We start from the raw sequence: 27,279 nt of genomic DNA, 5'->3' as shown, positions 1-27,279 counted from the left end.
GAAGTTCAAAATTGATAGAGTACTAAAAAGTCTCTTTGGCTATTTCCATTTTAGGAGGTACAATAGGGTGACAACATTTCTTAATGAATTAGATATTTTCCTTTATTGTGTAGATTAAGATGTTGTGGTTGATTTGTGTCTCACATTATTTTGAACTATTATGTTGTTTATACATATGTTAGTATGCTATATACTTTTTTCCGCATTTCAACGAACTTCCTAAGATTTTTAATGTATATTTCGGAATACACTCCAAAAGATATAGCAAAAACTAATAACATTAAGGATTTTAGAATGGAACTTGCATATATTGTAATTTGGGTGTAACGACTATGGGGATTGATTATGCATTTATTATAAATCTTGTTTAGTGGTGGGACTAGATCATCTTTCTCTTTATCTTGTTTTCTTTTCTCCTAATTCTATTTTTTTAATGCACAAATAAAAGAAGATGAAACAAATATATGTTTGGCATAATATATACATGGATAGACACTCAAACTTGGCATCAATTGTAAACACTCCAACTTTTATAATACACATCTAGACAACTCAACTTGGATTAAGTTGACTCGTAAACTGACCCATCGCACATAGCATTATGTGTGAGTTATACCCAACCTTAGGCGCGTTAGAGCTCTCATCTACGGTCCCCACCTCAAACATTTGAGAAGTGGCTATTATGCTCTTAATGAACCCCTCTTATATTTATGCACAATTCTCAAATCATATTCCCACCTAAACCTAATCCCTTATCTCTCTAATAATTAGTTCTTTCCCATCTTCACGAATTTCTACCCAATTCTTAAATGCAAATGGAATCTCAATTTTTTTCTTTTTGTCATTGTGGAAAAAGAGCTATAATGAAGATTTCTTAGTCAGTAAACAACCCAAGTCGTTGGTTTCTTGGATGTGAAGATTGTCGGGTATGGATACGTTTTAAATGATTTTTTTAGTTTAAATTGAAAGTACCCAAGATTCAATTTTTACGATGATTTTGTAGTTCTTAAATACATTGGATGCAAGTTTTTTAGGTGGTGTGACGTTTATTATCCTGAACAGGCTAGAATTTTTATTCTGGGACTACAAAAGAGAATAAGAAAACATGAAGCTAGTCAACACCAACAAAGTAGTTAATACACCAAGCATATATCAAAATAATCAACTTTTAGATAGTGTAAATGGCAAGTCTAAATGCTAACATACATCAAAATAACCCAAAAGAAGGCTGTCCAACAGAAACCACATCAACTAGCCATCTCGTGATTGAGTTGAACTCTTATTTTTAGACTTGGTTTGCATCTTTTTGAGTGCTGCATTTGCTGAAGTTGGTTCCCCGTAATAGCATTTTTCCCTTTCCATTCCAAATCAAATGGCTTGAATCCAAAATCAATATTTATTAGTGATGCATCCTTTAAAGTTGTCCCACTTGAGATAACTCTTTCACTTGGTCTCTTAAACTGTAAATTTCGTAAATATTATACACTATAACTAAAGATGTAAGAAAATTAGCTATTAGATATACATACATTACTGACTTGTCTTCCAGATTGTATGTCTGTTTAAACACCAAATTTCATGTCTCTTGTTCTTTTTCTTCCAAATGAAGCAGATATTGCTTTTGTAGTTGCATCCATTGATGTAGCAGTTGAAGAACCAGCTATATGTCTTCTTGTTCCTCTAACTCTTGAAATTTCTGAACATAAAGAAGAGGACTGTTGAGTGTTAGGTTGAGTCATTGTCCTTGATTTAGTGGTCGTAGTTGGCTATTGAGAGGGATATACATATAGGAAAAAGAGTTGGAAGTCTAAGAAGGATTAAACTAAAAAACTGAAAAGAAAAAAAATGCTTACCCCTGATTTGCAGTCCTTTTTGCTGTGCCCAACATGATGACAACTGAAACATGTCATTGTGACTCCTTTTTTTAATGCTTTCCTTCATTTTTTCTTGGTTCATCATTGTCTTTTCTTCTACATCTTTTGAATCTCCCAGCCATTGACTTCACATCAGAAGGCTTCTTGGTGGGTTATTGATTTTAGGCCACATTATCATATCAGGGATTGGTTGTATTAAGTACTTATAAGCACTTGGGAATGTTATTTTTTCTATACCAATGCTCCACATAGTCTTCTGGTTCTTCTGTAATGTGAAACAAGGCACAAACTAGATGCTGGCAAGGGATATGTCACGACCCAACCGATGAGCCGTGACGGGAGTCTGACCTCTAGCGGCCAAACACCCCTATACTTATATCTGAATCATACTGAACATCAAAGGCCCATAAATGGCACAACTGATCTCATAAAAAGGAAACATCAGAACTCTGTACAATTTGCATATATATATATATATACACAACATACGGAAGAACAATGCAAGCCAGCTAGGCTGCTACATATACTGTACACAAAAGAATAGAAGCTGACAAGGCTACACCATCTGACTACTACATACAACTGTCTACAGACCTCTACTAGAACGAAAGTTGTAGAAAGGATGGAACAGGGGCCCGTCATACCCATATGCGTACACATCTCAAAAGGGGCATACCAAAACTGACTGCAGCTCCGGATCGAATGGAGCGTACCGACCACTGCTAGATCTAGATATCCTACTGAGCTAGACCACCTGTCTCTCTCCCTGTACCTGCGGGCATGAACGCAGCCCCCCGAGCAATGGGGAGTCAGTACGAATAATGTACTGAACATGTAAAGCATATCAGCAACTTCATATATATATACACATGGGAAATCATGGATAAGGTCTGAACTCATAAGCTGAAATGACTGACTGCATGTACTTGTATGAACTAGTATCTGCATGTATCTACATAAATACGTATATACGACAATGCCCTGCCCCGCGTGGGCGCATAATATGCATGCTCATGCCTGTCAATGAAGGTCATACATCTATATATATGTGCGTATATAACGCCTGATATATGCGCGTATATAACACCCGTCTCTTTTCTCATATCATATCGGCCTCTCTGCGGCTATCATCAAATACATTGCTGCGATACTGGCAGCCTGATTCTCATATCGTCATCATAGTGCACTAGCTGATCAGGTGGTAATGCGTATATAATGCCTGCTCCTTTCCATGCCCCATATACGTATATAATACTTGCGTGTGTATATATATATATAAGAGAATGTAATGCATGAATAACTGTTGACATAAATCTGGACCCATGAACAGAAGGAATAATCATAAAGGGGTACATGAACATCAAAGACTGAAATACTCCTGATACTTCTAAGAGTAGAGTAATATGAAATCTAACTTACTCGCTTATTGGATCACATCATAGGATCATGCCAAAAGAAGGAAAGGACAGCCTTAACATACGTCGACGTATATCGAATCAACCAACTCCTACTTCTTGACTTGTAAATCTACAATTAAGATAACATAGACTTCATTAGACTAGGTACTTCACTTACTAACCTCCTTTAGATGCATAGAGGGCTTAACGAATCATGGACAACATTTCTCTCATAAGCTTAACAACCCTTCAACTTCTCATTCGCTTTAATACCAACCATAACCACAATAACAACGCTTATATATTAGAATATATTCTAATCCATTCCCAATCATCTCTCCAAATAACCCTAAGCTACCATTTTGTCTTTCATCAACTTACCACTTCCACAACTACCCCCTCTTTACTTAGAATCACTAAAACTCTTGATACTCAACTTAAATATAAAGGTAGAAATCATTTACATAACTTGAGGGGTCAAGAATCCCAAGAACCACTTCACTTTCACTCCCTAAGCTTTACAACTTTGAAGGAACCCTAGAAGCAACCTTTCTTCTTCACCATCTCGGGTTTACGGGGTCCGGGTCTTGTCAATCTTCACTAATATGATGGAAAATATTAGGAGAAAATATTTTAGGGTTTTCGGATTTTTGGAAGGAGGAAAATATGAAATGAAGTCGTGACCCACATATTTATACTTGGAAGCCAAAAAGGCTACAGCGGTCCGGTTCGACGAGCGGGTCGAGTGCCCGTCGACGTGTTGACGGTCTGTCGACTTGCCCATCGACCTGCTCCTGCAAATGCAGGGCTGCGGAATCCCATCGACGCTGCACGTCATCGGTCCGTCGAACATGTCGACGACCCGTTGACATTGATTGGTGTCCTGCAGATTTACTGATTCAGTTCTGATCACGTTGACTAGATTCGCTCAACTTCTAACTCTGTAAATTACCCGGAACATATACTGGTACTCTTGTACACGGGGTAAGATATTTCCTATCTCCAAACTCGGGCCCGGGTCTCTATTCCAAGGGCATACCCGGCTAGGAACCTATAGGTTCTACTACTATGGAGACGAGTGGTGTAACATTCTCCCCCCTCCCTTAGGAACATCTGTCCTCGGGTGTTCGAATAATCCTGGGTTATAAAAATTTCGGCAGATATTCCCCTGTACTTATACCAATCCGCCCTGCACACAGGGACTCAAAATAATGCCACACAGGACCGCACACTACAACGCACAATACCATGGCTCACATGACCAAATCACGATAACTGAAATGAAAACAATACGTGGGGAAAGTGATGCCTCCGACTGCACCTCCTGTACTGCTGGGAACAAATGCGGGTACTTAATCTTCATCGCTTCTTCCGCTTCCCAAGTCACTTGCTCAACATTCTTATTTCTCCACAAGACTTTAACGGAGGCTACATCTTTGGTTCGCAACCGACGGACCTGCCTGTCCAATATAGCCACTGGAACCTCTTCGTACAATAACTGCTCGGTCACCTGGATATCATTCACTGGTACAACTCTTGCAAGATCTCCTATACACTTATGAAGCATTGATACATGGAATACTGGATGTACCGATTCTTACTCCGAAGGCAATTCTAGTTCATATGCCACTGTACCCACTACACAAATGATCTTATATGGCCCAATATATCGAGGGCTCAGCTTACCTTTCTTACCAAACCTCATCACTCCCTTCATAGGCAAAACTTTCAGGAACACCCAGTCGCGCATTTTGAACTCTAGCTTACGTCGCTGATTATCCGCATAGGATTCCTGTCGGCTCTGAGCTGTTATCAATCTCTCTCTAATCACCTTCACCTTAACAACTGCTTGCTGGATTAAGTCTGGGCCTAGTAACTTATTCTCCCAAATATCAAACCACCCTATGGGCGATCTACACCTCCGCCCATAGAAGACCTCACAAGGAGCTATTTGAATACTTGAAATGGTAAGCCGTTGTTATATGCGAACTCGCGATAAGAGGCAAATGATCCTCCCATTGCCCGAAAGTCAAGCACACAAGCTCTAAGCATATCCTTCAAGGGTGTAGCGTGGTTCGCTCCTTTGTCCGTCCGCTCGCGGGTGGAATGCGGTGTTAAGACTCACCTGAGTCCCCAATCCACGCTGAAAAGACTTCCAGAATCTGGTTGTGAACTGTGCTCCCCTATCTGAAATAATGGCTAAAGGAACACCATGGAGTCGTACAATCTCTTTAAGATAAAGCCTCGCGTAATCCGCGGCTGCATAAGTAGTTACGACGGGACAAAAATGAGCTGACTTTGTGAGCCTATCAACTATGACCCATATCGAATCACACTTTCGCTGAGTACGGGGAAACCCTGTAATAAAGTCCATATTAATTATCTCCCACTTTCATGTCGGGATCTTCATAGCTTGCAATAGACCTCCGGAGCACGGTGTTTATTTTGACCTGTTGACAATTTGAACACTGAGCGACAAATTCTGCTACATCTTTTTTCATACCATCCCACCAATAAACTTCCTTGATATCATAGTACATCATTGTTGAGCCTGGATGAATAGAATAGCGGGAGTAATGTGCCTCCCCTATAACCTGCTGACGGAGTCCTGCAACACTAGGGACACACAATCTACCTCGATATCTGAGTACCCCATCACCTGTGATCACAAAGGGTGTCTTTTCTTTCTGAGGTGCTTTATCTCGGTAATGAACTAGAGCAGGATCTTCATACTGACGCTCATTTATCTCAACTACCAAGGACGATACCACTGTGTCTTGAACAGTAACCCTTGCATCACCCGAATCCATCAATCGAACTCCGAGGCTAGCTAATCGATGAACCTCACGGACCATTTCTCTTTTCTCTGGCGGCACGTATGACAAGCTACCCATAGATTTATGACGGAGGGCATCGGCTACTACATTCGCCTTCCCGGGATGATACAGAATATCTACATCATAATCTTTTAACCTCTCCAACCATCGCCTCTGACGCAAGTTCAAATCTTTCTGTGTAAAGATGTAATGGAGACTATTATGATCAATATATATATCAACATGGACACCGTATAAGTAGTGCCTCCATATCTTCAAGGCATGAATCACTGCTGCTAACTCCAGATCATGGGTTGGATAATTTTTCTCGTGTTTCTTCAAGCGTTGCGGAAGCATAAGCGACAACTTACCATCTTGCATCAATACACGGCCCAATCCAACACTAGAAGCATCACAATATACCACATAGCCATTGCTTTCCTCCGGAAGAGTCAAAGCGAGTCTTTGAGTTAGCTTATCCTTGAACGTTTGAAAACTCGCTCACAAGACCGTCCGTTGGAACTTAACTGATTTCTGAGTCAATTTGGTCAATGGGGCTAAAAGAGAGGAAAATCCTTCTACAAACCTTCTATAATAACTTGCCAAGCCCAAGAAACTACGTATCTCCGTTGGTCGCGGGGCGGGCCTTGGCCAATTCTTCGCGCCTCAATCTTTTGGGCATCCACTCTAATGCCTTTCTCTGAAATAATGTGACTCAGAAAAGCCACAGAGTTCAGCCAGAACTCACACTTAGAAAACTTGGCATACCACTCTTTACCCCGGAGAATTCTAAGCACTATTCGCAGATGTTCTGCATGATCGGCCTCTGACGGCGAATAAACCAGAATATCATCTATAAACACAATCACGAACAAATCTAGAAAGGGTCTAAATACACTATTTATCAAATCCATGAATATGGCTGGGGCATGAGTTAGCCCGAACGACATAACACGGAACTCATAGTGGCCATATCTAGTCCGGAATGTCGTCTTCGGAATGTCTTCTTCCTTCACCCTAACACAGTGGTATCCGACCTCAAGTCTATCTTCGAGAAATACTTGGCGCCTTGAACCGATCAAATAAATCATTAATCCTCGGAAATGGATACTTATTCTTTACGGCAAATCTTTATTCAATTGCCTATAATCACACATTCGCAAGGTAACCATCCTTATTTCTCACAAATAACACCTACGCTCCCCACGATAATGTACAGTTCGATAAAGCCTTTCTCAAGCAAATCTTTCATTTTGCTCTTTCAACCGGATGAGCCGTGACGAGTCCGACCTATAGCCAAACACCCCTACATGCTTTACATTCGAATCATAATGAACATCAAAGGCCCATAAATGTGCACAACCGATCTCATAAAAGGAAACATCGAACTACAGACAATCTCCATATATATATATATATATATATATATATATATATATATATATATATATATATATATATATATATATACACAACATGCGGAAGAACGATGCAAGCACTAGGTCGCTACATATCTTGTACATAAAATAATAGAATCCGACAAGGCTATACCATCTACTACTACATACAATTGTCGCTCTGAGACCTCTCATCGAACTAAAGTTGGAGAAAGGACGGGACGGGGGCCACCATACCCATATGCGTACACATCTCAAAAGGGGCATACCAAAAACCGATCGTAGCCCGGATCGACCCGAGCGTACCGACCATCGCTAGATTTAAATGTCCGACCGGCCGGACCACCTGTCTCTCTCCCTGTACCTGCGGGCATGAACGCAGCCCCCCGAGTAACGGGGAGTCAGTACGGATAATGAACTGAGCATGTAAAGCATAAGAGCAACATCATATATATACACACATTGGAAATCATGGATAAGGTCTGAACTCATAAGCTGAAATGACTGACTGCATGTACTTGTATGAACTAGTATTTGCATGTATCTACATAAATCTGTATATCTGACAATGCCCCTGTGGGCGCATAATATGCATGCTCATGCCTATCAATGAAGGTCATACATCTGTATATATGTGCGTGTATAATGCCTGATATATGCGTATATAATGCCTGTCTCTTTTCTCATATCATATCGGCCTCTCTGCGACCATCATCATATACATTGTTGTGATACTGGCAGCCTGATTCTCATATCGTCATCATAGTGCACCAGCTGATCAGGTGGTAATGCGTATATAACGCCTGCTCCTTTCCATACCCCATATACATATAATACTTGCGTATATAACGCCTTATAGTCACGAGTCATCATACATATATATATATATATATATATATAGAGAATGTAATGCATGAATATCGCGTACATAAGTGGACCCATGAACAGAAGGAATAATCATGGGTACATGAACATCAAAGACCGAAATACTCCGATACTTTTAAAAGTAGTAGAGTAATATGAAATCTCGCTTACTCGCTTGTTGGATCACATCATAGGATCATGCCAAAAGAAGGAAAGGATAGCCTTAACATACCTCGACGTATATCAAATCGACCAACTCCTACTTCTTGACTTGTAAATCTACAATTAAGATAACATAGACTTCATTAGACTAGGTACTTCACTTACTAACCTCCTTTAGATGCATAGAGGGCTTAACGAATCATGGACAACATTTCTCTCATAAGCTTAACAACCCTTCAACTTCTCATTCGCTTTAATACCAACCATAACCACAATAACAACACTTATATATCAAAATATATTCTAATCCATTCCCAATCATCTCTCTAAATAACCCTAAGCTACCATTTTATCTTTCATCAACTTACCACTTCCACAACTGCCCCCTCTTTACTTAGAATCACTAAAACTCTTGATACTCAACTTAAATACAAAGGTATAAATCATTTACATAACTTTAGGGGTTAAGAATCCCAAGAACCACTTCACTTTGACTCCCTAAGCTTTACAATTTTTAAGGAACCCTAGAAGCAACCTTTCTTCTTCACCATCTCGGGTTTACGGGGTCCGAGTCTTGTCAATCTTCACTAATATGATGGAAAATATTGGGAGAAAATATTTTAGGGTTTTCTAATTTTTGGAAGGAGGAAAATATGAAATGAAGTCGTGACCCACATATTTATACTTTGAAGACAAAAAGGCTACAGCGGTCCGGTTCGACGAGCGGGTTGACGGCCCGTCGAAGTGTCCACGGCCGACTCGCGCCCCGCAGGGGTAGTCGCGGAATCCCATCGACGCCACACGTCGACGGTCCGTCGAATATGTCGATGACCCGTCGACATTGACTGGTGTCCTGCAGATTTTCTGGTTCAGTTCCGATCGCGTCGACTTGATTCGCTCAACTTCTAACTCTGTAAATTACCCGAAACATGCGGTACTCTTGTACACGGGGTAAGACATTTCCTATCTCCAAACTCGGGTTCGGGTCTATATTCCCGGCCTTACTGTTAGAACCCATAGGTTCTACTACTATGCGTACGAGGGGTGTAACAGATACCTCCCCAATCAAGCAACCCCAGACTAATGTTTTCCTAACCATATCAATTGTGTGACTATAATCACCTTTCTGAACCTCAAATGTGTGTCATCATTCCAATTCACCTTATTCTCCTACCAACAACTTAGTTTTCTCCAAAAACCTGTATTGCCATGGATGAGATGTCATTGACCCAAGTTTTAGCAAAATTCAATCATATCTCCATGCCTATCCATCAACTTATGTCTAATATCTTCAAGCATACTAATCACAGATATGTATCTAAGACCAACCATCTAAGACTTAAATGTTCTCACATATTATTTTCCACCACATCATACTTAGCTCTTTCACTAAACATAGCCCTACACCAGTATTCTTTATTATAGATAAGTAACAACTGACATATTTTGTGTCAAAGTTTCCCAAATATTTAAATTATTCTCTTAATTTTAACTTAAAACTAGTCTTGGCACACCATCAAAATGTTTTTCTCCTTTCTTCACCTCTCCAATATTTTTTATTAGTTTGTCCAAATATGTCTTGCACACATTCTTCTTTCAGCAATAGGAAGTAAATCAGAGACAATTGATTCAAAACCTTAATAAGCAGAAGAATGCGTTTATGGGCTAACATTGAAGCAATAACAGTTAATAAAAAAATGTATAATGGAAATTGGTAGAACAATTTTTTTTTTTTAAAACGGAAAAATAATTTTTAAAATAAATTGGTAGAACAATTAATTAAAAATTGGCAAAACTATTAAAAAAAAAAAAAAAAGAGAGGAAGAAAAGCATACTTTTCGCATGTCAGTCATCACCAAGCTTCAAATCTTGAATGAGATAGCTTCAGGACCATGTCACACCCCAACTTTCGATAGGGCATGATGGGCACCCGACCCTTACTTAGGGCCGAGCGAACCCGCTGATCCTCATGATACTCATAATCTTACTGGACTCTTAAATCATGAAATGCATAATGTTAGCTTTTCAAAAAGAACATGCTTTTCATCCTTCTCAAATCAAGTAAAAATCCGTAATCATATGAAATCGTAACATAATGCATAATGATACATACTTACGGAGTCATTTCTACAAGGCATCGACATGCTTTTATACACGTGACTGCGTACGCAAAGCCTCTAACATAACCAAAGATACCACAAGACAGATACTCGACTCGGCGGCACTGGGAAGAAATGGAGCCGCCAATCCCGTACCGAAACATCTTCTCGTCAGTATCCTCCACTCATTCCGTATACACCGCGCGCACGAAACGCGCCCCCAGGAAGAATTCGAAGATGAATATGTACCGAGCATGTAAAGCATGAAATACGAAATAGGATCATCTTGAAATAAGGAGTATGAAAATCATAAGGCTTGCCTTTGAAACATAAATCATGCATGTCAATATCATGTCAAATTCATTATGGAACTTAGAAACATAATTAGATAATCATCTTGTACATATGCATATATATAACGTGTCCCGGCCCTCTAGTGAGGGACTCGGTAAATAAAATCATCATATACATGTACATATAACGTGTCCCGGCCCTCTAGTGAGGGACTCGGTGAATGCAGATGCATGACGTGTCCCGCCCTCAGCCGAGGGACTCGGTGAAAGGAATCATCATATGCCATCCTGGCCGCCATCCCCGTATCATCATATCATCATATCATCATATATTACTATTATATATAAGAGCAAATGTGAGGACTTTTGTAGTCCTCACAATAATTTCCTAATTTTTTAAAAACTTTTTAATTAATTACTTTTATGTCCTAATTTTATTTATTTAAGTCAATTTTTTTATTTTTTATTTTTAAAGTCTACTTTTCAAAAGCTATCGAACCTGGGGACTTTTGTAGTCCTCACAATAATTTTCAAATTTTTTTTAAAACTTTTTAATTAATTACTTTTAGGTCCTAATCTTATTTATTTAAGTTAATTTTTTGTTTTTGTTTTTAAAGTCTACTTTCCAAAAGCTATCGAACCTCCTACCTCATTTTTCACGTTCTTTGATTTTCGATTGGTGCTCGATATCCGCATTCGAGCCCAATTAATCCGATAATTCGCATCGCATCGCGCCTTATTCGGGGGAGCGCTTCCTCCAAAGATTTTTTTTTCCATATCCATGTTCGAACCCCTAATCCCCATAAGAGAGGAGCAGACTCCATCTGTCGCACAAGTTAAATTATGTATTTTTCTTAAAAAAAAGTTCATTAACTATGTATAGATTATTTATTTAGAACTAAATAACTTCAGAAAATTAGGATACATAAGTTATAATGTCGATTACGGTTCCAAATTTGATTTGAATTAAATAATTTCATCAAAATGGAAGTTAAAATATTAAAGAAGTGGAATGAAAATTTTGCTTTCATATAACTACCCACTTGTGGGACTACAATGGGTATATGGTTGTTGTTGTTGTTGTTGTACACTTGTACTAACACAAATTATATTTCTTTAGTTAAAATATCTACTTTTATACTTTGAGTTTGGGCCCGGTTAGCACGGGCCTCACATAACTAGTATATATATATAACGTGTCCCAGCCCTCTAGTGAGGGACTCGGTGAATAATGCAGTGGAGTTGTGCATGAGTACGTGTCCTGGCCCGGACTCGTTGAAAGAAGTAATAACGCTCGCACGAGCAGAGTAGTGAGAAACCATATGCATATAAATCAGTTTTCAAGACTCAATAGATACGTAGACAAATCAACGCTCGAGTATCAAACGATAGTCATGTTACATCCGTTCTAAATACCATTAGGACTGCATTAAAGAGAGTCTTAGAGAACATAGACATGTATCAACCAATCCGAGCCCGCCCATGAAAGTTACGGGCATTAGTCGATATAGAATCTTTTACGAACGTATCGAAGCGATCCGAGCCCGTCTATGAAAGTTAGGGACCTTATTCGACATAGAATCCTTTAGGAACAAAAACTCTTTATGCGACATTTACTATCCAATCATGAAAAAGACACAAGGACCATAGCTCGACTATATTGAGAGTGCGAATATCAAAAAGTGAATAAGAATCGTAGACATGCTCGGATCTTCGGAGTAGAGTTACCCCAAGGCTCGTATCATACCTTATTTACATCTAAGACATGCCAAAAGAAAGAAAGGTAAGCTTTACATACCTGTTCCACCTCTTATTAGCTACGCTTATTCGTCCAAGCTCGTAAGCCTACACTTAAAAGGATTCATACTAACGTTAGGCTCTTTATTGCACACTTGTTCCAAATTTCAAATCAAACTACTCTATATTCTGCCGAAAATCGGGCAGCATCTCCCCTGTTTATATGCCTAGCCCAAAATTACAATTCAGAAACCAATCAACAACAACAATAATACCAACATCAACAACACTATTATTCATACCAATATTTTCCATAAACATCCCACACGACGTTTTTCAACATACAACAACAATATGCACTTTCTTCCATACCAATCAAGGAGTATAATCTCATCAACACGCCAACAATGTTAGATACCATTTTTATATGCGCAAATCAGTTCATCGACACGGCCACAACACGTTCAAAATAGCCCATAAACACAACAACTACAATACAACACTCTATGACCCTTTTCTCCATGACTAGTTTTATTTTTAAGGCTTGCTAGACCTTCAAATAAACTCAACATAAAAGATGGGATAAATAACATACCTTATACTTGAAAAAAACTCAGCCACATCAACCTTTTCCAACACCAAGCTTAAGTAGAAGCAAGAACAATCACCTTTCACGGACTAGTTTGGCGTAATCTTGTCAAATTCTTGATTTATCGGACTATAATGTTTGGGGGAGGTGTAGAGAATTTTCTAGGACCCTTTGAAATGTTATTATTCTGAAAAAATGGGGTTGATGGGGTATTTATACCCCTCCTAAGTCAGTTTCACCAACCTTCTCACGTGGGGCCCGCGGAGCCATTTGGCAGCTTGGGATCTTGCTCTTAAAATGGCCATAACTCTTGATTATGACATCGTGTGAGGGCCCACGACCTATGGTTGGAAAGATCTTTCAATTATCTACAACTTTTATTCTTGGTATTTTTCCAAATTCCAAATTTATAATGCCGTTTTTGCCCCTCCAAGTCAACTCATCCGAAAACGTTTCCTTAAATCGTCCTTTTGGAGGGCTTATGTCCATAGTTGGCTTACGGGTCCTTCTTAGGACTTGCTCAACTTTCCATGTACTACTTGTATCACTTATAATATATCCTTTACAAAATCCCGACATGTGGGCCCCACCTTAACTCATGGTTTCGAGGGCTATCATCGAGTGATCATGTTAACCGATTTACTCCATACACTCTCCAAATGTCATATATATGTTCTTATGCTCAGATAACATAATCTTCATCCATAATCCTTGTGTAACTCTGCTCTCCCTTGAGCTCATACTAAGCCGTCCACAGTCTTGATAACGCGAAATTTTTCAAGGTGTAACATCCTTCCCCCCTTAGAAACATTCGTCCTCGAATGTTAAACTAGTCTTACAGGGTCTTATAGGCACTTCGGGGGAGTTCCTTTTATAGCTACCACATACAGTTTATTTATCAATCAACATAACCACTCTAGGAATTTAGATTATTCGTAGGCATAGGAAATAAGTAGGGATACTTATTCTTCATCTCCTCTTCGGCTTCCCCGGTCATCTCCTCCTTGTTATTGTTCCGCCACAATACCTTAACGAAAGTCACATTTTTAGTACGCAACTTTCTCGCCTAACGATCCGGTATGGCTATAGGTTGCTCCTCGTAGGATAACTCTTCATGGGTGACACTTCCAGAAATACCCAATCGCCAATCTAGAACTCTAAGTGTCGTTGTCGATTACCTGCGCATGTTTTCTGTTGACTCTGAGCTGCTAATAACTGTTAAACCAAAATTTCCCGTACTAAACCTTGCCCCACTTTCCTTCAAAGCCTCGAAAGCTTAATCCCTTAGTTCACTGGTCCTCCCAATCCTCCTATGACTGCCGCGATGCGAACTTGGACTCTTATAATCGTAACACAAGTACCTACGATCTTGCATCTTCTCGACAATAACTCCAATGTCTGTAATCAGCTTCTTTCACCTTTTTGCCCTCATGTACATTGGTCGGAATTTAGCTAGTATCTCACTCTCGCTCTGATTTTTGTCTCCATTATTGTAGTCTTGACTTATCGTGTCATAACTAACCATCGTCCTACAAAGATTCTCTTTTTCGTTCCTTGTTCCCTTATCGGTGGGCAACTACCTTGCTCGTATACGGCGCACTCTTTGCGTCTACCTCCCGATACCATCTCGGCTATCCTTTTTATACCGTTGGTCTTAGACATACACTGCATGGATTCCCTATAGTTTATTAGTTCGGGTTCCCGTTCTTTTACCTCTTGTCATTACCCTGAGTGTCCTTTAAGTTCGTCATCCTCTCTATCATCCTTTGTGAATTTGACTCAAAGACCTTTCTTGCTCTTTTCATTGCCCTTAAGACATGTTGCTACATATTTAGGTACGGCGCGAATTTACCCAATACGAGGGATTCGCATCATGGTCTAAAAATATCGTATACTCCTCTCCGCATGTCTACCTCATGGTACCCGTATTATCAAACTTTTTTTCCATTACCTTCCCGATATAGTTAAAAATCTTCATAACTTTCAAGTCCCCGTTCTTACCTCTTAAGGGTCATTATCTCGATAATTATTGAGTCATCTTTCTTTCGAAGGTTCTGACGTATTACTATCACTCTCTTTGTTCTATCCAAGACCTTTACTCTTTTCATGACATTGCCCTTAAGATTCATTACATCCTTTATGTCTCTCTTCCCATATTTATTTCTTCTTTGATTTATGTCTATTCTTCTTTCAATACCCAATATCCTTTCGAGGTATCATGGTCTAAAAATATTATAGTTCATCTTGACGTAAGGTGCTCTCTTGAGTTCTCTTTTGGAGGCTTTACTCACTCGTATTTCTTACTTTTTACTTTTTCAACACTTTGATCGCCTTGCCTTCCATCTACTCACCTTTCTTCTTTTTCAAATATCGTTGTATTAGGACTTTCCAAGCTTAACCTGTAGCGAAAACAGCATCAGCTGCCTTGTAACATTTGTGCCATTTATATTTTATTTTTCACTCGAACTTCGTTTCCCTGTCCGATTAATGCCTTCCATATACCGCCACGTTGGTTGTCGGAATACACGTATCCGCTGATATAGCCACGTACGGGATATCATGTGCATACCTATATACATATAATTACTACTATCCCGCTTACAAAATATTTCCAAACGCTATTCAACTTACCCTGCTTCTAGGGCTGTGATGCACCTTCTTTCTCTTCACTGGTTCAGTCTGCCTCGTCCTACGTGACCTCTTAAGGTTTCCGCCTACTCTGTATACTCTAATTTCCATTAGTCTACTCTAGCTTCCCATTTGGTTCTCCTGTGTCGACTTTATAGGACTTTTAGTACACTTCCCAGGGGGTCACCCATCCTAAAATTTCTCACTCCAGCACGCTTAACCTTGGAACTCCGATGAAATACGATGCTTTAATACTAATATGATAGCGTCCACCTCACCGCATGACCTTCATCACATAATCTGGAGTAAATTGAAGTCTTAACAGATTTCGAAACGTTCTCATAACACATCTCCCTCCGAATTAGAAAGGGTCTCTTACTCTTTTGACTCCACAATTACTATTTTAGCCCTTTTTCAATCCTCAATATTCACTTTTCATCTATAGATATAACTACTTTCCGTCTTAGACTTTCAGATTCCCAATGGTGGTGAACAACCTTGATCGCCGTTACTTATAAATACTTGGTTATCGGCCTTTGGATTTCTGCTCTCATCTTACCTCGTTCCTCACCTTTTCTATAACCGGGTCTTTCACATTCCCGTCACTTATAGTACTCGTATCCTTGGCTACACATGTCATGGTCTATTACTACACTGTTATCTCGCTCTCTTCTTATTTCCTTCTTCCAATTACCCTTTCTTTTCTTACACTCGCCATCATTTCCGTTATTATATAACCCTTATTCCCAACTTCCCCTACAGAACTTGATAAGCCTTCCTTATTTGTTCTATAGCTCGCTTTTCCGTTTCACACTTGCCTTTATATTCTAGCTACATAGATCACATCATAGCTTTGGCCACCTTCTCACTCGGCTTTACTTATTTTCATAACAATCCCCATTATATTCACATTATATCTTATTCGTACTCAATCCTATAATATAACACTTCTTAACCCTTTACCCTTCCTGGTCCACTTTATCCTTAATATCTCGCAAGCTGTCTTATCAATACATTCATATCCGTCACAATTCTTTTCCTCTGTACTCTTGTCTTAATCATACTATTACTTCCTTTAACTATAAGCTCGTCATAATTCATCCCTGCTTATCAATTCAGTCAGTACCTTAAATAACACTCCATCAAGACTTACCATCCCTTTCCTAAAGCATCTCTTAGGGTTACAAGCCCTCTCCAATTTCTTTTACCATATCGATATCGACCTTCTAATTATTATTATCCTCAATTCAAAGAATTAACTTCTTTCTCGATGTCACCGTACTCGCAACTTAGTCAACTCCTATCATTACTATTAGTACGACCTTTCAAGTCATATCACAAACCTATATCTCATTCTCTTTTATTTCCAGAAAATTTTGGCGAGTTTCCTCCGTAATTGTTACTATCTCAAAATCGCACGCAGTGAAATACCAACAATGCCTCATATGTGGGCCAACATATGTATATACATATATCATATCGTATCACGGCCACACGGGGCTTCCAATATCAACAACAAGATTTAAAATGATGAACATACCTCGTATGCCCAACTCAAACTGCACCTGTTACACTCTCTTGTTTACTTTCCCTTTTAATCTTCAACTTGTATTTCAATCGTACTTCAATGTCTTGCCCGACATATATATCTCTCATACCTTTGCTTACCTGTGTGCTTTGTAACTCCCAATATCGCTAGTCACTTCCTTCTATCGATGCCATTCTGCTGCTGAAATCAAAGGTTAGTATAAGGAATCTCATTCCCTATGGCTTGGCTCTATGGCACGATCTCAGATGTGAAAGAAAGGTAACCACCCTATATGCCCCGTAGCCTCCTGTTTATAAATGTGGCACACTTCACACCATAAACAGGACTCTACTGGACAGGACTTTGCGTACAACCCCTAGGACGAATCGCTCGATACCAATTTGTCACACCCCAACTTTCGATAGGGCATGATGGGCACCCTACCCTTACTTAGGGCCGAGCAAACCCGCTGATCCTCATGATACTCATAATCTTACTGGACTCTTAAATCATGAAATGCATAATGTTAGCTTTTCAAAAAGAACATACTTTTCGTCCTTCTCAAATCAAGGAATATCTGTAAACATATGAAACTTGTAACATAATGCATAATGACACATCGGCTTATAGAACCGCTTACAAGACTGACATGTTCTATACGTGACTCTGTCTGCAAAGTCTCTAACATAAAACAAGATACCATAACATAGATACTCTGACTCGGCAGCACTCCGGAAGGAAATGGAGCTCGCCAATCCAGCTGAAACATCTTCTACTAGTATCCTCCACTCATCTATACACACGCGCGGCATGAAACGCACCCCTCGAAGAAAGGGGGTCAGTACGGAATATGTACTGAGCATGTAAAGCATGAAATACAGTAAACAGGATCATACTGAAATAAGGAGTATAGAAAATCATAAGGCTTGCCTTTGAAACATAAATCATGCATGTCAATATCATGTCAAATTCATTATGGAACTTAGAAACATAATTAGATAATCATCTTGTACATATGCATATATATAACGTGTCCCGCCCTCTAGCCGAGGGACTCGGTAAATAAAATCATCATATACATGTACATATAACGTGTCCCGGCCCTCTATATATATGCATGCATGACGTGTCCCGGCCCTCTAGTGAGGGACTCGGTGAAAGGAATCATCATATGCCATCCTGGCCGCCATCCCCGTATCATCATATCATCATATCATCATATATTACTATTATATATAAGAGCAAATATAATCCTAATTTTTTAAAAACTTTTTAATTAATTACTTTTATGTCCTAATTTTATTTATTTAAGTCAATTTTTTTGTTTTTTATTTTTAAAGTCTACTTTTCAAAAGCTATCGAACCTGGGGACTTTTGTAGTCCTCACAATAATTTTCAAATTTTTTTAAAACTTTTTAATTAATTACTTTTAGGTCCTAATCTTATTTATTTAAGTTAATTTTTTTGTTTTTGTTTTTAAAGTCTACTTTTCAAAAGCTATCGAACCTCCTACCTCATTTTTCACGTTCTTTGATTTTCTGATTGGTGCTCGATATCCGCATTTGAGCCCAATTAATCCGGATAATTCGCATCGCATCGCGCCTATTCGGGGAGCGCTTCCTCCAAAGATTTTTTTTTTCCATATCCATGTTCGAACCCCTAATCCCCGATTAAGAGAGGAGAAACCATATGCATAAGTTAAATTATGTATTTTTCTTAAAAGTTCATTAACTATGTATAGATTATTTATTTAGAACTAAATAACTTCGTAAAATTAGGATACATAAGTTATAATGAGAGAGTTCCAAATTTGATTTGAATTAAATAATTTCATCAAAATGGAAGTTAAAATATTAAAGGAGTGGAATGAAAATTTTGCTTTCATATAACTACCCACTTGTGGGACTACAATGGGTATATGGTTGTTGTTGTTGTTGTTGTACACTTGTACTAACACAAATTATATTTCTTTAGTTAAAATATCTACTTTTATAGTTTGGGCCCGGTTAGCACGGGCCTCACATAACTAGTATATATATATAACGTGTCCCAGCCCTCTAGTGAGGGACTCGGTGAATAATGCAGTGGAGTTGTGCATGAGTACGTGTCCTGGCCCGGGACTCAGTGAAAGAAGTAATAACAGCTCGCACGAGCAGAGTAGTGAGAAACCATATGCATATAAATCATCTTTTAAGACTCAATAGATAAGTAGACAAATCAACGCTCGAGTATCAAACGATAGTCATGTTAAATCCGTTCTAAATGCCATTAGGACTGCATTAAAAAAAATCTTAGGGATCGCAGACATGTATCAAACCAATCCGAGCCCGCCCATGAAAGTTACGGGCATTATGCGTTATAGAATCTTTTACGAACGTATCGAAGCGATCCGAGCCCGTCTATGGAAGTTAGGGACTTTATTCGACATAGAATCCTTTAGGAACAAAAACTCTTTATACAACATTTACTATCCAATCATGCAAAAGACACAAGGACCATAGCTCGACTATATTGAGAGTGCGAATATTAAGAAGTGAATAAGAATCGTAGACATGCTCGGATCTTAGGAGTAGAGTTACCCCAAGGCTCGTATCATACCTTATTTACATCTAAGACATGCCAAAAGAAAGAAAGGTAAGCTTTACATACCTGTTCCACCTCTTATTAGCTACGCTTATTCGTCCAAGCTCGTAAGCCTACACTTAAAAGGATTCATACTAACGTTAGACTCTTTATTGCACACTTGTTCCAAATTTCAAACCAAACTACTCTATATTCTGCCGAAAATTGGGCAGCATCTCCCCTGTTTATATGCCTAGCCCAAAATTACAATTCAGCAACCAATCAACAACAACAATAATACCAACATCAACGACACTATTATTCATACCAACATATTCCATAAACATCCCCCACGACGTTTTTCAACATACAACAACAATATGCACTTTCTTCCATCCCAATCAAGGAGTATAATCTCATCAACACGCCAACAATGTTAGATACCATTTTTATATGTGCAAATCAGTCCATCCACACGGCCACAACGTGTTCAAAACAGCCCATAAACACAACAACTACAATACAACACTCTATGACCCTTTTCTCCATGACTAGTTTCATTTTTAAGGCTTGCTAGAGCTTCAAATAAACTCAACATAAAAGATGGGATAAATAACATACCTTATACTTAAAAAAAACTCAGCCACATCAACCTTTTCCAACACCAAGCTTAAGTAGAAGCAAGAACAATCACCTTTCACGGACTAGTTTGGCGTAATCTTGTCAAATTCTTGATTTATCGGACTATAATATTTGAGAGATGTTTTGAGAGGATTCTAGGACTCTTTGGAATGTTAATATGCTGAAAAAAATGGGCTGATGGGGTATTTATAGCCCCCCCCCCTAGGTCGGTTCCACCGACTTATTCATGTGGGGCCCGCGGAACCATTTGGCAGCTTGGAGTCTTGCTCTTAAAATGGCCATAACTCTTGATTCCAATATCGTGTGAGGGCCCACGATCTATGGTTGAAAATCTCTTTCAATTATATACAACTTTTATTCTTGGTGTTTTTCCAAATTCCAAACTTATAATGCCGTTTTTGCCCCTCCAAGTCAACTCATCCGAAAACGTTTCCTTAAATCGTCCTTTTGGAGGGCTTATGTCCATAGTTGGCTTATGGGTCCTTCTTAGGACTTGCTCAACTTTCCATGTACTACTTGTATCACTTATGATATATCCTTTACAAAACCCCGACATGTGGGCCCCACCTTAACTCATGGTTTCGAGGGCTATCATCGAGTGATCATGTTAACCGATTTACTCCATACACTCTCCAAATGTCATATATATGTTCTTACGCTCAGATAACATAATCTTCATCCATAATCCTTGTGTAACTCTGCTCTCCCTTGAGCTAATACTAAGCCGTCCACAGTCTTGATAACGCGAAATTTTCCAAGGTATAACAGACCAACTCCAAAAGTGTTTAGTTTCTTGGTCAACCACTGCCCAAGCTATTAGATACATTTTTTTGTTTCCATTTCTTCCAACAACTACTAATAGTTCTCCTCTACAAGTCTTTCGGGAAACATCAATCTAACCCTACGATCTTCCTATAACCTTCTAGCCATCCATTCTTCTGCAGTAAAGCATACATAAAAGTATTTAAACAAGTGTTTGCCAGGGACTGTCTCAGTTCTAACCCAACAAAGAGTCTCAGAATTTGTGCTCTTAATCATATTTTCAAGATTTCAATCATCCATGAACTTGCTGATAACTCTCATTTTGGTCTTAGCAGATTGATCTTCCCACTTGTAACCCCCAATCTGTTCTTATTTCTCTTGAGATTTATGAACTCTAATGTCAGGTTAAGATATTATGTCCTTCATCTTTCTAGCAACATTTGTGGTAGAGCATAGCTTGTTGATGTTCTTTGTACTACATTTATGAGCTGGATAATACTTTTTCAATCCCTGAGTCTTTATCCAAGCTACACTTTCCCGAACACTCTACCCTTACTATATGAGGTTCATTGGATCTTAGCTTTAATTGCACATTCTCTTGAATAGCATAATCAGCCACAACTTTTCTAAACTCTATTGCACATTCAAATATCATTCCCAAATTAAAGAACGAAATGACAGAAGCATCATCATAACATAACTTTCTACTTTTTTCTTCTGGAAGGTAAATCAACATCTGATTGTGCCAGAATATCTAGCTCTTCATCAATATCTTCACTTGCAACATCTGATGAATCAAAAAAGTGCTCATTACCACCCAATTATCATATTTGTATGCCTTGATCTTGAAATAGTATTCAGATAACCTATCTCCATCTACTTCTTCAAGCTCAACTACTTGAAGCTTAAAAGTTTTTTTAGGTCTCTTTTGTGACTTTGTAGCTTCACTTTTGTAGCTTCACTTCTCTTTTGTTTCCTTAAATTTTCTCTAGAAGCTCTCAATTCTTCATCAACTTCACGGTCATCCTTACCCGGAACACCATCTAAGTCTCTTTCTTCAAAGTCAAGAATGTCACTATCACTACTATTTTCTTCCTCAACTTCTTGTTGAACTCTAGCTGCCTCATTTAAGATCTCATTTATATCCCCCTCAATGTGTGAAGTCCTAGAGCTACTCTGATTTCTTTATTATTTTTTTCACCAACCAGTGGTCCCAAAACAATGCCAGTTGTGGGCCCCCTTCTTCAATATTCACATGTTTTAGGTACAACCTAAATAATAACTCAGTCCCTAAATTTTTAACACAATTATATTATTGGCTCACTTTCCAACAAGAAAAATTTACGGTAGTAGGGTCTTCAACATAAAGAGCTTTAACTTCATCATACCCTATGTCCTTTGTATAAGATTTCAGCTCGGACAAAGACAAATGGTCCTCATCTATGGTAAACACAACTGTCTTCAATTCTGACACTACCGATCTTCAAAAACTTACCTCCATGGTGAAAAGTCACAATAATATGATCACCCATGTGACAAATTTTCTAAAAAAGAGCAAAATTTATAGTCAATATTTCCTTCCCTTTGGCAGATAAAAAAGTCCTAGCCTTTACACAAAATTGTCGAAAACATTATTTCAGAATGGCAAAAGTAAAGCTTCAAACAATAAAATTGAGGCAGAAGAATAGCTAAAATCGAATGTAGATTACGTAAATCATCAAGCCTGAAACTTAAACATCAATCTTGAATTATGCCCCCACCCCACAGTTCGAAGAGAAGAATCGGTGTGAAATCGAAATTTTGGGGCTTAAGGTTCAGTAAAAATAATTTTACAAGCGTGAATATGTTGCCAGATGTTTTCACATTTTATTTTAACGCCACATTTTTTTAATTAAATCCTAATTTTTATATTAATACACGTGTATTTTAATCATCTGCCTCTAATTGGTTCAGTTATCCACGTAGAAGCATGTGTAATTCATGCATTAGACCTGCTGTAGATGTGTATTTACAGGGCCAACTTAACCCAAGTTGAGGTGTCTTTTTTTTTTTTTAACTTAATAGTTCCATCCATATGATGGAGGAGTTTAGGCATGACTCCGACCTATATATGTAACGACCCGTTTGGTCGTTTAGGCTCTTTTCACCCTTTTACCGACGTTGACCCTTTCCCTAGCTCCGTTAGAGTAGTTTTGACCCGCGGGGATGGGCGGTATGGTTTCCGAGGTAGTCAAGAGAGTCTTGATGGAATTTGAGAAATTTAGGAGCCTTTAAGTTGAATTAGTGAAAAAGAGTTGACCAATAGTTGATTTTGGGTAAACGAGTCTTTTGAGGAATTTTGTCACTTTCATTAGTTTCGGAGGGTCGATTATAACTTGGTAGGGTGTTTGGTTCGGTTCCCGAGGCACTCGAGCGTGTTTTGATCTTTGGGTTGGAAACTTGATTTTGGGGTTTTGGGGGTTGAACGGATCAAGATGACGTCGTTTGAGAATTCCAACGGCTCGGATGCATTCGTAGCCTGTTTTTATAGTGGGTTGAATGTTTGGCTTGTATCCGGGAGGTCTTAGATGAGTGTCGGGTTTCGAGTTGAACTTTGTGAAAAAATAGAATTTTCTAGTTTCTTGTGTGCCGCATATACGGACTTGGGGTCGTACATATGGGCTCGCCTATACAGGACTTGGTCAGCAAATGTGAGATTGTGAGTTGGCAACTGAGGCTGCCTCTGAAGACATTATCCATTGATGCGAGATCGCTAGAAATATGAAACCTTAAATTCCCAAATTCGAAACCATTTCTTTTCATTAACTAAATTGGAGATTTATAGGGTTTTAAGGGGTGATTTTGCTGAACATTTGAGGAATATTTCATTGGGTAAGTTCCCTACCTTTTTATTTTATTTATGTTACCATTAAATTGGGGATAATCATGTTAGAGAACCATGTTTTGAGTTGGGATTTTGGGGTGATGAACCATAAATTGAATTTTGAACCAAATTTTACCTAAATCAAAGTTTTTGTAACAATCTGTTTGGTCATTATTGCCGTTTTGGTGCTTTTGACCTTTTCCCGAGCCTTGTTAGCTCATATTTGATCCAGGGGGACCGTTGACATGCTTTCCGAGGTCTTTGGATATGATTTGGGTGATTTTGTGAGAAATTTGGGCTTTAAACAAAGAAGAGTTGACTCTAGTTGACTTTTGGGTAAACGAACTTTTTTCGAGAATCTGTCATTTTCAAGAGGTCCGGATGGTCTTTTGGAATTGGTGTGTATATTCGGTTCGGTTCCCAATGCACTCGGTTGTATTTTGAGACTTGGGTTGAGAAGTTAGTTTTGATGTCTCGAGGGTTGACTCAGTCAACGAGATATCCATTGGGAATTCTGAGGCCACGAGTGCATTCGTAGCATGTTTTTATTTATGTCTGCATATATGATTTTTGAGTAGATGGCCTCCGGTGATAGTCAGGATTTCGGGTTGAATTAGTGAAACTCGGGAGTTTCTGGTGTCTGGTGCCCACTATGGCAGCACCAGCGCTATAGCGGCTTGTGCATTTTGAACGGGAACGCAGAAGCGGGACTGCTAAAGCGCTAGAGTGGGCAGGAAAGCGGGTGACGGGCAGTTAGATTCATTAAATGTGTATTAAAACCCCTAAGTTGTTCATTCAATACCATTCTGACTTTAGAGATTTTTGGGAGCATTCAAGGCTGTTCCTCATAGAAAATCATTGTGGTAAGTTCTTTCACCTTCCTTTCCATTCCATGTTACACTATTCACCTTAGGAATCCATTAAACATGCTAGTTTTCTTAAGAAATGGTGGATTGAATGAGGGTTTTGTGGGTTCTTCATTCTAGGCTATTAAATCTTGAATTATTAACTGGGTTAGCTTCATTAAGCATGGAATTGATGATTAGGAACTATTATTGCATGATTCCTTCCTAATTAGTGGCTAATTTATGAAGTTGGAAGTTAGGGTTCATACCTAAATTTGGGGGTTTTGCTTAGAGTCTGAATTTAAGTGATTTGTTAGTTCTCCTAGCTTATAATTGATCGGAATTGATCACCTAGAGCATTAATTTCATGCCAAGACCTATAGATTCCTTATTTCATCTTTTTAGTTCATAAACCCCATTCCATAGGTTGGGATTTGGGTCTTGAATAGAAGTAAGGATTGAATGATGTTTCTTCTTGATTCTAATTTCATAATTCGGATATGATTAAACTTCTATTCTCTCGAGGCTCAAAGGAAGGGAAAAGCTAAGGTTTGACTATTGGAGGCTTTGTTGTTCGGCTTTCTAGGTAGGTTACAGTATACCTTATGGTGAGACTTCGATTACCGAAGCGTATGTTTAGATGATATTATCGGAGAATGCATGTAAACCTTCGGGTACAAAGTTGGGTTGGATATTGCCTTAGGTTGGGCCTTGTTGTATGATTTGGGGGCTAGCCGCACTTTTGCGTTGTTGACTTATCTTGTTCTATTTACTTATTGGCTTGTTGCCACGTTGAGACATCGGATATTGGTAATTAGTGATATATCATGACTATGATATTGTGATACTTTATTTGATTTGATATTGAGATAAGAAACGTGATTCCATTGTGGCTTATTGTGTAGCCTTCTTATTGATATTGCTTGTGTGCCATGTGTGGTACTATTTGGGATTGAATTGGTTGTTGATATTACATTGCATCGTATTCATACTCATTTTCATGATACATTGATATTGCATTGTTATGGTACTGAGGATGGAAAGTGAGAAGGAAATACTGATGCGTTGAAACACACTGTATATCGAGTCATCTCTGGGTTGTGCGCGAAATGACTGATATGAGGCGTATAGGTAGGAATGGAGTCATCTATGGGTTGTGTGCGGAGATGTGATGTTGCATCGATCGGAGTGCATGTGTACGGTGCATATGCATTGCATTCATCATTCATACATTATTGCATTGAATTGTACCTCTTGATTTTCTGTGATATGGTTGTGAAATGATATTGATATACTGGTTTGGAATGGTTGTATTGAGATTTGGCACAATTGGGTTTAGATGCTATAACATAGGTGATGACTTATTGTGATATGATTGTGATATACTAGTTCAGATTGGTCATACTGAGACTTGACACAGTTGGGTTTAGACGCTATAACATAGGTGCTGACTTATACCTTGTTGTTTTACATTTTATCTTGCTTTGTTGTCTTTATATATGTTATCTAGTCTTAGTCAGCCTATGATACTAACACTACTTGTTGCTTGTACTGCCCTGCACTTGCTGCATTCTTTTATTAATGCAGAATACCAAGTTGGATCTACCTCTACCCCTCATGGCTGATCATCAAGGTTGCTGCCGAGTCTATCCAGGGTGAGCATGAGGACGTTCGCTGCCCGAAGACTCTTCCTATTACTTATGTCTTGCTTTCGATTCTGTGACATAATTTTGAGACTACTTATGTACTATTATTCAGACTTGTAGTATTTGATTTAGATGCTTTTGTATGACCAGACCAGCTACTGGGGTGGATTTCATTTAGTTCAGCACTTATTTATATTATATCTGTGAGGCTTATGTTATTTTACTTACTTCCGTTATTTTCTATCATTTGTGAATGTTGGATTAAGGGTTCACCTACCGAGATGGGAAAGGGAGGTGCCCGCACGACTTAGTGAAATTTGGTCGTGACAGTTTTGTTGGGAAATTTCATAGATTCTAACCATTTAATCATTGTGTAACTGGTTCCTAAGCTTGAATTGCTCTTTTACTTAAGATTTTGATTATGGAAAATAAGGGTTTTTCTTATAAATTGGGCTTTTTGATGAAATAAGGAAATTGATGTTAAATTGAGACTAGTTTGTGATGATAATGGATATATGGACTCCCGTGGCCCAATTTTCCTATAAATTTCATCTTTTACCCTTGTGGGCTTGGGG

General features: G+C 38.7%; 2 long non-coding RNA genes across 4 annotated transcripts; one reads left to right on the top strand and one right to left on the bottom strand.

Moving 5' to 3' along the window:
• Positions 1-421: 421 nt before the first annotated feature.
• Positions 422-26,893, top strand: LOC132055630 (uncharacterized). Its single transcript, XR_009414611.1, has 2 exons — positions 422-926; positions 26,646-26,893. It is a non-coding gene; the product is annotated as an uncharacterized LOC132055630 (long non-coding RNA).
• Positions 1,149-2,019, bottom strand: LOC132055635 (uncharacterized). 3 transcript variants are annotated; one of them, XR_009414614.1, is made up of 3 exons: positions 1,854-2,019; positions 1,530-1,766; positions 1,149-1,460 (listed from the first exon to the last, which is right to left on the bottom strand). It is a non-coding gene; the product is annotated as an uncharacterized LOC132055635 (long non-coding RNA). The 3 variants fall into 3 exon arrangements; XR_009414615.1 differs by having other exon boundaries at positions 1,530-1,715; XR_009414612.1 differs by having other exon boundaries at positions 1,530-2,019.
• Positions 26,894-27,279: the final 386 nt, after the last annotated feature.

The sequence above is a fragment of the Lycium ferocissimum genome, chromosome 1, assembly GCF_029784015.1.
Source record: "Lycium ferocissimum isolate CSIRO_LF1 chromosome 1, AGI_CSIRO_Lferr_CH_V1, whole genome shotgun sequence".
In the NCBI taxonomy this organism is placed as follows: Eukaryota; Viridiplantae; Streptophyta; class Magnoliopsida; order Solanales; family Solanaceae; genus Lycium; species Lycium ferocissimum.
The sequence above is the reverse complement of the archived record's forward strand: the minus strand, read 5'-3'. Positions and strand labels throughout refer to the sequence as shown.